At 39.3% G+C, this 15,044-nt stretch overlaps 1 protein-coding gene across 1 annotated transcript in view; it reads left to right on the top strand.

Annotated features, from left to right (window-relative positions):
• Positions 1–338: 338 nt before the first annotated feature.
• Positions 339–15,044, top strand: part of LOC137193599 (cadherin-6-like) — an 82,785-nt gene continuing 68,079 nt past the window's right edge. Inside the window, exon 1 of the mRNA XM_067604825.1 lies at positions 339–459. The gene's annotated coding sequence lies outside the window, so the exon portion shown is untranslated. The remainder of the gene's footprint in view (positions 460–15,044) is intronic.

Consider the following 15,044-nt stretch of genomic DNA (forward strand, 5'->3'; position numbering starts at 1 on the left):
TAACCCAGAGTTCTCCTTTAAAGAAGCAGCCAATTGGCCTCTGAAAATAAGGGCTGATTGAAATGTGTCTGTTGGGTGGAGCTGGGATGAAGATTGAGTGAACGGTCTATGTGTGTGTGCGTGTGTGTGCGTGTGTGTGCGTGTGTGTGTGTGTGGGCGCGCGCGTGTGTCCATTTAATTGCCGACGGTACTGTAATGACCAATCAGCGGCCATTTCAACTCTTCAATTTGTTGATTTGGTGAGGGAGGGGGCTGTGGGACGGGGGGTTGGTAGAGAGAGGCAGGGATTGCACGAGAGAGAGACAGAGAGAGAGAGAGAGAGAGAGAGCGGTGGAGGGAGAGGGGGAGAGAGAGGCAGTGAGTACGGGAAAGAGGGGACAGGCAGAGAGAGCAGCAGTCCGTCTCCGTTGGATTCACTGTTGGTTGCTCTTGTTAAAGCTCCGTCCTCAGCACACAGCGGTAAGTGGCTCCACACTGCTTTCACTGTCTTTACCGGCGGTTTTAGACCACAATAAACAACTGTTTAGATGGGCTTTATTATTAAGCTACATGTTTATAGTGTTGAGCGGGAGTCTTCATAATTTCGAAGCTGTTCTGATAGGAGATGCGTAGTTACTAGCAGCCTCAAAGTGGCCAGGTGCTGACAGAGGGCACGCGGGCACTGAGTTGGGCTATTTTACGGTCAAAGTGAGGAAACATTCGGGTGAGATGCTAGTCAGCAACTTTATTACACACGAGGCTTTCTGCAGCCGCTTCTCGGGTGAGTCTTTAGACATGCGAACCTGTGTGAATTCTTGAAAACCCTAACCCTGAGAAATGAAATGATTCCTAATTAATTTTGTCTTTCCACCGGTGGTTGGTGGATGTGAGGGACTGCAGCATCTTGTCCTCGTGCAGCTGACAGCAGGGAAGCCTGAAACGGAAACTTCAATGGAAGTATAAATATTAGACGTTTTTAGCAGAAATGAGTGACTGGGGGTTTTTGTAAATAATTTACCCGCTTTTTAATCTTTAGTCAGCCAATATTTGGATTACGGTCACCGCGTAGCTGCTGAAAAACACACAAAAAACAACTTGGGTTCAATTTTTAATTGTCGGCAAAGGTTTTCTCTTCTTGTGTGGTGATTTGTCTTTGGTCAAAATGTCATTTTGTGTTCTCATATATCAGTGGCTATCTAGTAAACTTGATGTGTGAATATTTTGGCTTATGTAATAGTATATTGCTGGAGAAAAAAAAGTTGAAGAATTTATGGCGTGGTTTAGTGTTCTATTTCAGTCTTTGTGGTTTCTTCATCAGCGCGAAAGAGAGAGGAAGAGTCAAAGAGACCTAGAGAGAGACGGTAGCAGAATGAAGCGATGCTGATCCGTTCCGACTGATTTTCTTCTCTCTCTCTCTCTCTCTCTCTCTCTCTCTCTCTCTCTCTCTCTCTCTCTCTCTCTTTCCCTCTCTGTCTGTCTCTCTCTCTCTCTCTCTCTGGCTCCATCTTGGTCATTTTTTCTCATCCATGTCCCCACATCTCTTGTAGCATCAATCAGAGAACATTTTCAACTCACTTTTCTTACTTTACACTACATGTACATGAACAATTCAACAATTTTTTCGCTTCCTTGCTTTGTCTTGTGTGAATTCAGATTCATTCACTGTCTGTCGGCCTGCTGTGTTTAGGGGCTGGTAATCAGACCACAGCCTCTGTCAGATTGTGGGTTGAGAGTTTGTCTTTCTAATCTCAGACAGGACAGCTCGTGTGGTCGTGGTGGCAGGTTTGGGTCAAACGGTGGCGGTAAATCAGGCTGTTCAGTGCTGGGTTTGACCTGCATGGAGAGCCAGATGGGTGGGGATTTCCACATCTGGGCAGTTGTATAGCAACAGCGTTGTTACTAGTTTTGATAAAGTGACATGACAGGCCAGTAAAATTGAGTGTTTTTTTTTCTTAAGATTAACAGTAGTTTTTATTACATTTTGGATTGAATTTAATGAATTTTTCTATATGTTGTTTGACCATCTGATGATTTGATGACCATATAAAGAGCAAAATATGTATAAAGAAATTTCAAATTTACCCCATGATTTTACTTTTCTTTTGGTGGGAAAAAAGCATTTATCACCATTAAACTCTCTAAAAGACTACTAATGAATTTGTTCAGTTTGAGTCAGCAGCTTTTAATAGCAGGTTTGGCAGCTGATTTAACAGACTGACACCCCTGAAAGTACTCAGTCACAACAACAGGAATATATTTGGTGTTTGACTGAGTTGTTTTTTTAATTTTAATATCGACAAATTAATATGGGAAGATTTTAGTTGTTAAATTAGTCATTCTTATTCGTTCTGTGGAATAATAAGGAATTGTATTGTGAATTAAATTCTTAACTCCTAAAATTTAAACCGTGGAAACCTTTAACGGACAACTGGAATTCAAACCCCTGGTCGTATCAGACCCCTCGTTGAGATTCCATTGATTTATAGGATTCTGGGATTTCCCAACATGCATGTAAGTGCCACTGAAATGTACTTAGCACTGGCATCCATCATCCCTATTACGAGGCCTGAGTCAGTGCTCACATTAGACATTCCTCACTGACTCAGATGTGACCTCTACATAGCCTGACGGCCCATCTGGAGCAAACTCGTTACTTACATTTTTCCTAAAAGCGAGAGTCTAAACTAGTCTGCTGGCTAGTAGGAATTTTTTGTAACTATTAGCACGAATTAAGAATCCAATCCACTGTATAGATTTTTGTTAGTGTGTTATTTTAATAACACTCTGTCAGGCAGCAGTGACCAGCGTGAATTTGCTCAATAGATTATAATTAAATTCAAATAACAGTTATTTGGTGGATGATAAATATGCTAAATTTTTCTCAATGTTCTTTCCAAAAGGCAGGAATATTAATAGATTATTTTCCTGCTAATTATGTAGACCTTCAGTCAGTCCTGGTGGTCTGTGTAGTCCATTAACAGTACAGGCACTTGGGTGACATTGACACTGACACAGAACTTGGTTCAGAAAGCTTGTCTCACAGTGCCTGCATGTACCAGGATGTATTGTTTGTGACTATAATGGGCAAATCTCATAACCACAATAGGGGGCTCTGTTTCCCTGAATTTAGCCTCTAAGGCAACACTGCCTCTCAGGCTGGATACAACTCCCAGGGTGGTCCTGACCCTAACCTTACTGTCTTTAGTCTAAAGCTAATCATATCCTGTCATTTGTGGAGCTTGTTGGAGACAGAAATGCTGTTGTAAACTCTGACAGCTGTAGTGAGCTGTGGTGCATGCCCCCAGGCTACCTGGATGTGGAAAAATAAAAATCAGCTCCATTTAACTGCCCGCATTTGTAGGACTTTCACAGGGTGTGTCCTGTGATTTAACACTTCATCAGCATGTTTTCCAGTTCACAGTTCAACAAGATGCCAAAAATAATGTGAGAGCACGGTAGAAATATCAGAATACGAGTAGAAACTAAGAGCATAAAAGGATTTGTTTGAAACATGACATAAAATAATAAAACAAACACCACTCGGATAAAAAACAATTATATTCTCCCACTTACTAGTATTTTCCAGAGCTTTCAACTACATCAAAATTCCATCCACTGCAGAAGAGCGTGAAACACGATTGAAAGCTCCCAAAAACATAAGCAGATGTAAGATTATTTTTGTCAAACAACATTTGTAGTGCTTCACTAAAGAGAAATAAAAGATGACATAGATCAATACAAAGGATGAAAGGAGAATAAGAGCGTCTGTAACAAATAATACAAGAAAGAGTGAGTGAAAAAAAATAATGTAGGAAGATACAATTAAGTATCAGACGAGGTAACATTATAACACATTAGTTAACAAAAGAAAACAAGATTTCAAGGCTTTCAGATAAAGTAAATGTCAGGTAGAGATTTATAGAGGAAGATAGTGACACTGCCAGCTGTTGTGAGTTGTTCAGGACGGCCAATCCAAAGCCACATGATGGCCAAAGCTCAGTCACCTTTAGTCTTTATCCTGGACACAGTCACAGTCAGGTCAGTCATGCAATATGTAGTCTGTTAAGCAGTCAAAAGTTCAGAGAGATAACCCGGAGCCAAGCCAGGAAAACATTAGCACATAATCACTACAAAAATCAGTGAAGCCCATCAGTGAAGAGAGGAAGATATTTGGCCTCTCTCTTTGTTGTAGGTAAAAGCCTTGCTTCAGCACTCTCACCACACTGGAGGCGTTCTCTTTTTGGTTAAGGCAAACAAACAGGGCACTGCAGCAGTTAAGGCAAGAAGAGATAAAGGCGTGTAATCCTTTGTATCGCTGAAACTCAGGATGGATCTAAGTTTAGCAATACTCCTGAGATGAGCACAAAAGCCTGAATAAACAAGTATTTTAGTGTGTCATTCTGAATTAGGCCTCAGAAACAAGCTTAATGTGTTAATAAAGTTGAATGAGGGCAACTTCTATTTGGCTGAATTTTTTTTTTTTCAGTTTTTCATGCAAAGAAGACAATTTATAAATATCACTTAGATTTACTTGTTGTTGTTGTTGTTGTTGTTGTTGTTGTTGTTGTGATTGTTTTTCTTCTGTCCCCCCTCCCCCTTTCCTTCTCTCTTTCTCTCTCTCAACCCAACCGGTCAAAGCAGATGGCCGCCCACCAAGAGCCGGGGTCTGCTTGAGGTTTCTACCCGTTAAAGGGGAGTTTTTCCTTACTGCTGTCGCCAAGTGCTTGCTCATGGGGGAATTGTTGGGTCTCTGTAAATTAAAGAGTACGTTCTTGACCTGCTCTATGTGAAAAGTGCCTTGAGATGACTTCTGTTGTGATTTGGCGCTATATAAATAAAGATTGATTGATTGATTGATTACTGGCAGGGTGAGCTGGATATATATCTATCAGACAAAAACAAGGAGATGCCAGTTATGTACCCCGCTCTCTCTACAGTCACTTGATGTCTATTGTTTAATGTGAATGCTCCCATCACATTCTTCATATAAGATCCATCTGTATATAATTCTGTTGTCGTTTGCTATTTTGGTCAATTCTGTACATACAACATCTGTTGCATGTCTGTCTGTCCTGGAAGAGGAATCCCTCCTCTGTTGCTCTTCCTGATGTTTTCTTACTTTTTCTCTATGTTAAAGGTTCTTTGGGAGGAGTTTTTTTGTTGTTGTTGCTTATTTTAGATAGAAGACACCCTAACCCTAATGCCCTAACCCTAACCCTAAACCTAATGATAGAGGATGTTGCTTGTCGACTTCAATTTTAGAAAATGGGGGTAAAAGATTATAAAAACTTCCTTTTACTCTTAATTTGTAAATATGTAAATATCAAATTAGGCATATAATGTACAGTATAATGTATCTGAATACTAGCAGACCTAAAACTGTTGGTATGATGTTAAAATAACTGGAAAACAGTTTGGTACGATGGAAGGATCAGCCTCAACTGGCACAAATATCAATATGAGGACAGGACAAGAGAATTGCAGGGAACTGATGACCTTAATTTGATCAGCAGTCAGTTTTGCAGAAAACAGCAGGGGATGAGGTCTTCCCAGTGCAACTGATAAGTACTAAATAAAAATCTGGGATTATATGGGCTCGCTCAGAGGAGTTCAGAGATATATTTAGGGCTTACATCTTCAGTCTTTTAAATATGAGATCATATGTCTTTCATTAGCTGGTGATTATCAGACACTCTGAAATTCTAGCTTTTTTTTATTTAGCTGTTAAAATGTTTTCTTTCATTCTTGAATTCTTTCATCCTTAAAGAGGACGTACTGATGGCATCTTGTTTTTAGTGGAGGAATGTTATCTAAGACTGAGGAGCTGTTGTTGACAAAGTGTAACAGAACTTGCTGGTGGGAGACCAAAATGTGAATACAATTTACAATTTTTAATGACTTGTAAGAAGTGAAAACAAGTGGATTATTATTGATTGTTAAACCCTTGTGATGTCATTGAACATAACAATTTCAAAGATTTATGACATTGTTGGACTTCCAGGCTGCTTTGAAAATAGGAAGAAACCATATTTTTAAGGTTTCCATTTTCAAATCCTCACACAGTATACAATATTTATCCTGATATAATAGGTTTTATGACACATTAGTTGAGAAATAGTTTATGAATAAAATAACCAGACAGGAATGTCTGTTTTTACACATTACGCTGTTTCATCACATTGAAATAAAAAATATGGCAATAAAACCATTAACCTTTCCTGCTCTTTGACTTGAAACACTGCACACAGTGGCTTAATACAACCAGAGATGTTAAAAGAAGAGTTACCACGGTATACACAGTATGACAAAATCTCTGACGGTAGACAAATGTGTACAGTCGATCGTCATATCTCCTACCGTGCTTCGATTATTTTTACGACAGGGACTACAACTAAAAGACGAGTCTCATCTACTGCTACATATTACATGTTCATATTCATGTAACCTTCATTGTACTAGCAGTTCATACTGTGGGCCAAACAGCTAATGATGACTATGTTGACATGCTAACATTTGAACATCACGGCTGGATTACCAACCAGAAAAACTGCTCTTGGGGCCCAAAAGTCACAGGCTGACTATGTGTCAGTTGTTTTAGATAATTTGGTTAATTAAACAGTTGGAAGGGAATTCACACCATTAGTTCATGCTATGTGCTCATGGTGCATATTCCTTAATAATATTGTGTTTAATCGCATTACTGCAATACTACAGTACTACCGGTTGTTCATGATTACTCTGTATGTAAAGTCATTAGGGAGTTAACCACACAGAGCTATCTACAGAGAAATGGTGCAAATGCTATTATCACATATCAGTTGTAGTGAATAGTCTTATTAAGGCGATGAGTTTTAAAAACAGTCAGTACATGATGTCATCTGACAGGCCAGCCACTCACACACATTTAATTATAGAAGCTCTGGATGCTAATGAAGCCCTTAAACTGCTCTGTGTGCTAATTTACGTTGATGTCCGACAACTGCCCTGACAATGGTCTTTGTGCTCTGTATGCGTGTGTGTGTGTGTGTGAGTAGAAGGTGATAACACTGATTTGGTCCAGGTGCATCGTCAGGTACATTAAGTGGATTAAGCAGCAGAAGTGTGGCTGAGGTAAAGTTGTGTGTATATGATTTCTCCATGGAAAGCACATTTACCGTCCATGTTTTCCCAGACGATTTGCTGATTCAAACATGGACCAGGTCTGTTTTTTTAACCTGTAGACCTGCATCATCACCAGTGTGTATAATCGCATGGAAAAGCATGGACTGAAGGAATCTGTTAATACAGTATGTGCATGGTTGGGATATTAGACAGCCATAACAGTTAGCTATCACCTCCCTGTCCATAACTCCAGGCAACAGCACATACCAAATTGGTGTGCATGTGAATAGCATCAGCTTTTAACACACTGCAGAAAGCATTCACATCAAATGAACAGTTATCCTCTGACAGGTGTTCAGCTGCATCTGTCTGGAAGAGAGCCGCTAAATTGTTGTTTGAAGACAACTTCAGCCTTCCTCTCGGCTGGCTTGACAGCTTCTCCAATTACAGCTCTCTGGGCCCAATGTGTTGTGTTTGCAAATACACTAGATTGCTGTTCATCAAAGCCGGGTAAGAAAGAATGAAAAGATGTGGCAGCATGTCGAAATGCTGGAGACTGATTTACCATTTTGACTGAAATCAGATGAGACGCTTTTTTTGATCCTACAGCAACTTTCAAGCTGTCTAATTAGTGTTAGATATAGGGTGACTATGTTCAAACCCCCAAACTGGGAGCCTTAAGTGTACCGCACATTCATGCACGTGCACATGTATGTGTTTATGCACATAGGCACTTTCATCAGGATGGGGGACACTTATTTCAGGGTTTAGCACACCTACCAAGCCTACCTTTCAACACCATGGACAGCACCTCAGCAGATGAAATATTATGTTTCGTCTCCCAAAATCCACCAAGGTATTTGTCAGTTTGCACAAGTGCAGGCTGCTGGCTAAATGGCCGACAGTGACACATTCTCTGTCAACATTTTTTTTTTCCAACAAAACAATCTCTTTGTGGCCTATAAATAACTTTTAGGCTATAACATACAAATAACTTTGACTTACATCTTCACAACACTATACCACCAGCTGGTTGCAAGTTTACAAAAATTAAAACATCAGAACCTTAATCATAATTCAAGATTCAAGATTAACTTAACTGTCCCATAGAGTGGGAAATTTGTCTTGGGCTCTTCACCCATGCTGCAGCCATAAAAAGACAAGATTTCATATTCAGAAAAGAATACAAATGAGTTAATAAATAACAAACAAGGTTCTAAAACCACATTTCAAATACAGAAAATAAACAAAAGTGTTAATAAATAACCAAGTTTATTGGTAATAAATACCAAGGTTGTAAAAGTACCAAGGCAAACAGAGAAGACAAACACATCAATCAAAAAAAAAAAAAAATAGAAAATCCATTTTTCATTGAAAATCTCTTACATAAAAGATCTTCCAGTGCACATCCCAGCCTTATCTGCTACTAGTTAAAAGTTTTATTGACACCAGGATAAATGAATTTTTAAATCTATTGTCTTCTACAAGGGACTCTGAACCTTCTACCAGAGGGCAGTAGCTGGTATTCAGTGTGTAGAACATGGGATGGGTCAGTCACTATCCTCTTAGCTTGCCTTAGGTAGTCTGTTCGTAAGTAGACTGCAGGGATGTGTGTTGTTTTACCCCTATAATCTTCCATGCAGTCTGTATCAGTCATCAACATTTTAGGGTTCTACAGATATTTGTTGGGACTCAGGACACCCAGCTTGAAACCGGGACAATCTGGTGACGTCTGGTCACCATAGTTAGATACAGTAGCTGACCCAAGGTAACAAAGAGGAGAACTTTGTTGAAAATAAAATATCAGCAGTGAAGGGAGGAATACTCGCACATGATGAGAACACACTATAATCTCACTCAGGAGCTTTGCCAAGGTAGTTCCTGGTTCAAAGACTGTTGTCACACTGATACAGCTAAAGTGGAGACATTTCAAGCTTTGAGGGCCGCATGCTTCACAACATGCTGCCACCAAACCTCAAATAAACCGAAATAACTGAAAAAGTGCCTCACCTGGCTTCAAAACCTTGATATTAAGGTCTATTGTGTAACTGCAGTATTGTGTTCTATGTTGAAAGGATAGCTTAAAGGACCACAGCTCAGATTCACAATAGTTACAGTGGATTTCAACAATGACAGTACAAAATAATCAATCATCTTCAAATTCTCTGATTCCAGCCTCTTAAATGGGAATATTTGCTGGTTTCTTTAGTCCTCTATGGCAGTAAACTGAATATCTGTTGGTTGTGGACTGTTGGTCGCGACAAAACAAGACATTTGAGGACATCCGCTTGGGCTGTAGGAAACAGTGATTGATATTGTTCACAATTTCATGGGCCAAACAACAAATCAATTAATCAAGAAAATAATTGACAGATTAATCAATTATGAAAATAATCATTAGTTGCAGCACTAATGCTGATCATATGGAACATACTGAACATAATGGTGGACAAATGGATTATACTGCAGGAGTGGTCTCTTGAAGGTTTGTTTTTTGCTATGACAGGTCTTCATTGGAATCAATCATACCTGCTGCGTCAACAAGCCAACCGTAGCTGCCATCCTTCACATTCGTGCAAGCTTTACACCTTTCAAAGCACCTTTTAAGCCCACAGGCGGTGAAGATTAGTTACTCACAAGATACATTTTTGGGTGCTGTATTCCTCTTTTTTTAGGTTTATGTGATAAGTAACTGTCAACACCCTCATATTTTAAGCAAAGAAAATCTCCAAATAGAAGAGGCAATTTAGATTGAGAGAGTTGGTTAGACTTTGGAAAATGCAAGGGGATGGTATTAAACAGAGTCACCTAAACTTGCACATGTGCAGATAAAGGGATTTCTCTGAAAAGAACAATTAATATAGCTGGAGGTGTGGGGACTTGACAGGGCAGCTGTGATAACTTCCATATAGGAAGAGTGAATAGGAAGAATGTGTAGTCTCTTAACCCACTTATTGACCCACACCTTGTTTCACAGGTTGTAAAAAACACAAAGGCAAACATGAACTATCTTTCCAAATGGGACTGTCTTATTTGTTTGGTGTGAAGTGGTTCTCATCAGCCTTTGTCTGCTTTAATTGGAGGTAAAAGGAGAAGCAGAAGCACTTGATACAGAGTATATGTCGGCAAAAAGTAGTTTGAAGTCGAACAGTTAATTAATTGACTCCCTCACAAACCAACCACTGGTGTGAACTGTATTTCACAGAGAACTGTTGAATGGTGTAAGAGTACAAAGACAGAGGCTAAGTTGTTCAATTTTATTAGTTTTTTGATTATGGTTCATTGGATTGAATTGGACAGGACATTCTGCTGTGATAAAACAGTAGAGTAAAAGAGGCTGTATTTCAAAGAGAGATTTTATTACATTGCTCTAGATGGGTTGTCAGATTTTTTTTTTACATGTTTTCTGGCCCAGTTTTTATCTTCAGCGTATTCCTCTGTGAGATGCTTTAAATAGAAAATACTACATATTTTGCCTGGAACAGTAGAAATAGTACCGTGAGTCATATATCTGTAATTTGTTAATTATTGACTGGTTAGACTTGTTGTAAGGGAGCTGCAACCCGACTGGCAAGAGCATGACTAGTAAGGTTATTAATGTGAGTTACTGACAGTGCTTCCCTGAGGACAGTAGACCACATAAAACCAAGTGCTCTCCACTCGCCATGCCCTTGTACATCATATATACAGCTCGGTTAGATAATGTACTGTACAAATGCTCCTTTTTTAGCCACCGCCCACTATCAAGGCTGTGAACTGCTAACACTGAACTTCGGTCCATCCATCCATTTTCTGCAGCCACTGATTGTGTGCAGAGTTACAGGAGGCGGGGTGTCATTGGGTGAAAGGTGGGGGACACCTTGGACAGTTCATCGGGGAGAGCTTGATTTCTTAAAGCTGAAATCAGTGCCATACCATCAGTTGCCCCAACTCATTCTGGAATGTAAAAGATTCTTCTCTCAAGGCAAAAATGATGGATGTAAATGGTTGGTAACCAAGACCTAACCCAAGTCATGTTAGTTCATAATGATAATCAGATTTAAACTAAGTGTCAGTACTTCTAGTGCCACAGTGGATCTGAGCAGATATGTATTGCTGCTTGTTCATTGTTGATGCATCATGTTGTTGCAAGTATTATTGATCTCTGCCTGTTTGGATCTGTTTGGGTTGACCACATTTTGGACCCGGTCCAATTATCTCTGGATGTATTAGGATCATATCTGACTGATCTCTTTCAGATCAGGTTGGTTTTTAAATTATTTGTTGATCTAGTTGTAGACCATTTAAAACTTCAATGGTTCAGTTTAGATAATAACTGAGCACACACACATGCTACCAACATCTTTAACAGCCGGAAACAATCATCTTATGACAAACCATAATTCCTATTATTACATCATTCAGAGCTTCTTAAAAGGTCAGTTCACCCAAACTACAAAGACATATTTTCTCATTTAACATAGGCACTATTTCTTTTTCTTGTAGAAAATATTTCCACTAAAAACAGTTAACCATGAGGTCTTATCCAGGTTTACAAGCATATGAACCCTGAAAGAGATGTTACTGTTGATTTTTGTTTTCTGCACCGCAAACAAAATTCCACTCACCTCCATTGTACTGAGGTAGACACAAAACAAATGGTTAGATACAACTGGAAGTGTAATTTTCTTGAAATGAAGATGATCTTTATCATGCAAACAGTAGAAAATGAGTGCTTATCATATTATGAATACCTTTTATAATATATATATATGGATTTGTATCTCTGTGCACAGTGTTGAAATGGTTACTTTGTGAATAAAGACTTATACTCCCTCTATCTTTATCAGCTGGAGCTGTAGTTTGAGCCCAAAGAGTGCTGAAATTGGTCACTTTTGGACCTGACATAGAAAAGAGTGATGTGGTAGCTGGAGCTGGCTGAACATAAATATCTGATTGTGGTTTCTGAAACGAGTTGATTTTTCTCACTCGACTCCTAAACTGCTTCCAAATTGGATTCATCCCTTGTAGAAGAGATTAAGATAAGAGGAAGCTACACTGATCCCCACAGTGAGAAGGAGGATGTAATGTATAGAAAAAGGGGGTGAGACAAATGCATGCAAGTGGGCAAATTAAAGTGGATGATTAGATCAGGGCTGAGATGTTCATTTCAACAGGAAGCTTTTTATGAACTGAGCTTTGTCTTGTTTGTGTGTTTTTACACTCTTTTAACCATGTCCTTACCCCTTACAAACTCATGTAAACACACACTAGTTTACAAGGGTAGATGTTTGCTGATTTGCATAGTAATGGTCTTCTACATTCCAAAGGCGAGTGACAAAAGCGTTGTCTCTGCCTGTGTGTGTTCCTGCTGTTTCTCAGCTCTCTGGCAGCCATAAAACAGGGGTTCTCATGATAAAATGTCCTTGTGAATGACAGAACTGCAAACAGAGCACCACTACAGACCCCCGTAAACACCGGCACACACAAAGCAGCTTTTACAATGGCAGACAAAGTCAGACTGAAGCCTTTTTCCAGAACAGAGTTGAGTTTTCCTGTTTCAACCTTAACAAGTAAATGTTACTTCTCCATTTGCTTTCTTAAGAAAAACCTTTGTTGAAAATGTTAGTATAACACATGATAAGACTTTTTGTTCTGTTATTGTGTCCAGCAGAGCCCCCACATGCCCAGTTGAGAGTAAAGTTTTATGAACTGAAGCATTGAGCTGGATGAAAATTTTATTTATTTGGGGTCTTTAATGATCCCTGAAAGAGATTGTTGTAGCAGCTGGTACTACTGTAGGATTAGGGCAAAGAAAAGAAGGTATACATAAGAGTAGGGGTTGTATAAACATTATGTGAACACAACCAACAATCACAGCATGAGAAACATAACTGAAAAAGACTGTAGGAATGGCAAGTAGAAAATATGGAACCCAGTGATCAGGAGAATCCCTGTGACGGTTTGCAAAGACAAGTTAAAGTTCACTTAAGTTACCTCTGTAGGAAAGTACTGTAAGAATTTACTTTTCTTATATGAACACACCCACTTCAATTAAATTAATAGGTATAATTAAAGATATATGATAAATTTATACTTAATAATGCTGGTATGACTGAGCTTTTAAGGATTCTTTAGACTACACACATTTCCAAGTATTATCTACATGTAAATCTCCACTTAATGCCACTCCTTGAGTCTTTCACTCAGGTATTTTATCCAGTTTAATTCAGTTGTTGGTTTGCCACTTGTGAATGAAATCTAACACTATCTAACTCTGACTGATCCTTTAAGCCATTGATCAAGAAGAAATAACAAACATTTGATAGTTCCGGCTTCTAAAAACGTGAGGATCTGTTGCTTTTCTCTGTTTGTCTGCACTATTACATTTTTAAAAATTACACATGTCTGTCCTGTCTTTTGAGGCTGATTCTGGTATTTCTTAGACTTGGTACCATCAAATCAGATGTTTTACACTAAAATATAAAAATAGAATTAAAGGATTTTTAATTATTCTCCTCCAGAAGTAGAAAAAAACCTTGAAGTAGCATTTAGATAATCATGTAGGAAGATGTTAAAAAAGTAAAATAATTAGATAAACATTCTGGCTTTTTAGTTATTAGTGACTTTTAGTGACTGGTCACATCTGGTCACCTGCTTTGGGAAAACATTATGGACATTCTTCACTATTTCGTGGCGGTTTATAGATTTATTTGACAGATCAATTGTGATGAAAATAATCATTAGTTGCAGCCCTAGAAAAATATAAAAGTGTCCCTCTGTCCCTCTGTCCAGAGAAAGTTGGACCACCAAAGGAAGAGACTCTGACGTTCCCTTGCAGGATTTCAGGTCAATGATTTTATAAAATTCCAAACTGTCTCCCGCTGTGTTTTGGGTCTGCTGGTGTGTGATAAAAGCTGCTCATGTTGTGTCAGGTCTCTCATCTTCCTCAGTCCTGCTGACCCCCCACCCCAAGCCCTCTCTCTCTGGTTACATAACACTGTAAATCCTAAAGTACCATCTGGTACCGACAACACTATCCATCACTAATTGTTGTTGATGTACATGGCAACAGTCATCAGAGCTCACACAAACTGAAACACAAACTGAAACACGAACTGAAACACAAACTGAAACATATTCTTGTGAGGACCTGCCCAACCCAAAGAAAGACAGAAGAGATTAAACGAGCACACTTTACTTTCTCTAAAGATGTTAAACTCAAACTTGGTTTTGCATGATAGTGAAACCAAATGCATATCTCTCACGCACACTCTTAGATTCATTTCCTGGAGACTTACCCTAACCCTGACCTTAACCACTCACCCAAAAATCATTTGGGTCCCCAATTGGACAAGCCATCTCCAAGTCTGAAACGTGTCCCCAAAAGTAGGATAAGTCAACGCCCCTCCAGCCCACCCCCCCACCCCCTCACACACACACACATTTCAACATCTATTATCTCCCCTTTGTTAAGATTAAAGCAGCTCAGGTTGCATGGTGGATTAGGTTGGTTGAGGCTTTGTAATTGCTGGGAATGGGTCGCCCCACTGAGTGTTTGTGTGTATATGTGTGTGTGTTGGGGTCAAGCATAGGGGGCAGGGATTACATGACCTACGATGTATATGTCCTGTTGTGTGCTTTGTCAGTTCCTGTGAACCATTACACACCACTAAAAGCCTGCTTGTAAATGGCCCCAGTATAATGCAGAAAGAGCTCAGAGCTTTAAATCGTATGTTTACGTCCCATTCAGATCAAAGCCTGGATGTTGTTTAGTTTGCATGTGGTGCAGATCTTAATATGCATTAACTCTCATTGTCCAAACTACTTGACTAAATACCATATATGTAGGTCACTGTAAGGACACACACGGTTGAGAGCTTTTGCATATACAGCCCCGCCCCCACACACGAAATACATTTGTACCAGAGGGGACAGGCTGGACATGGAAGACTAAAGGTCTGCAGGTTTTTATGTAAAATAAT

The sequence above is a fragment of the Thunnus thynnus genome, chromosome 12, assembly GCF_963924715.1.
Source record: "Thunnus thynnus chromosome 12, fThuThy2.1, whole genome shotgun sequence".
Lineage (NCBI taxonomy): Eukaryota > Metazoa > Chordata > Actinopteri > Scombriformes > Scombridae > Thunnus > Thunnus thynnus.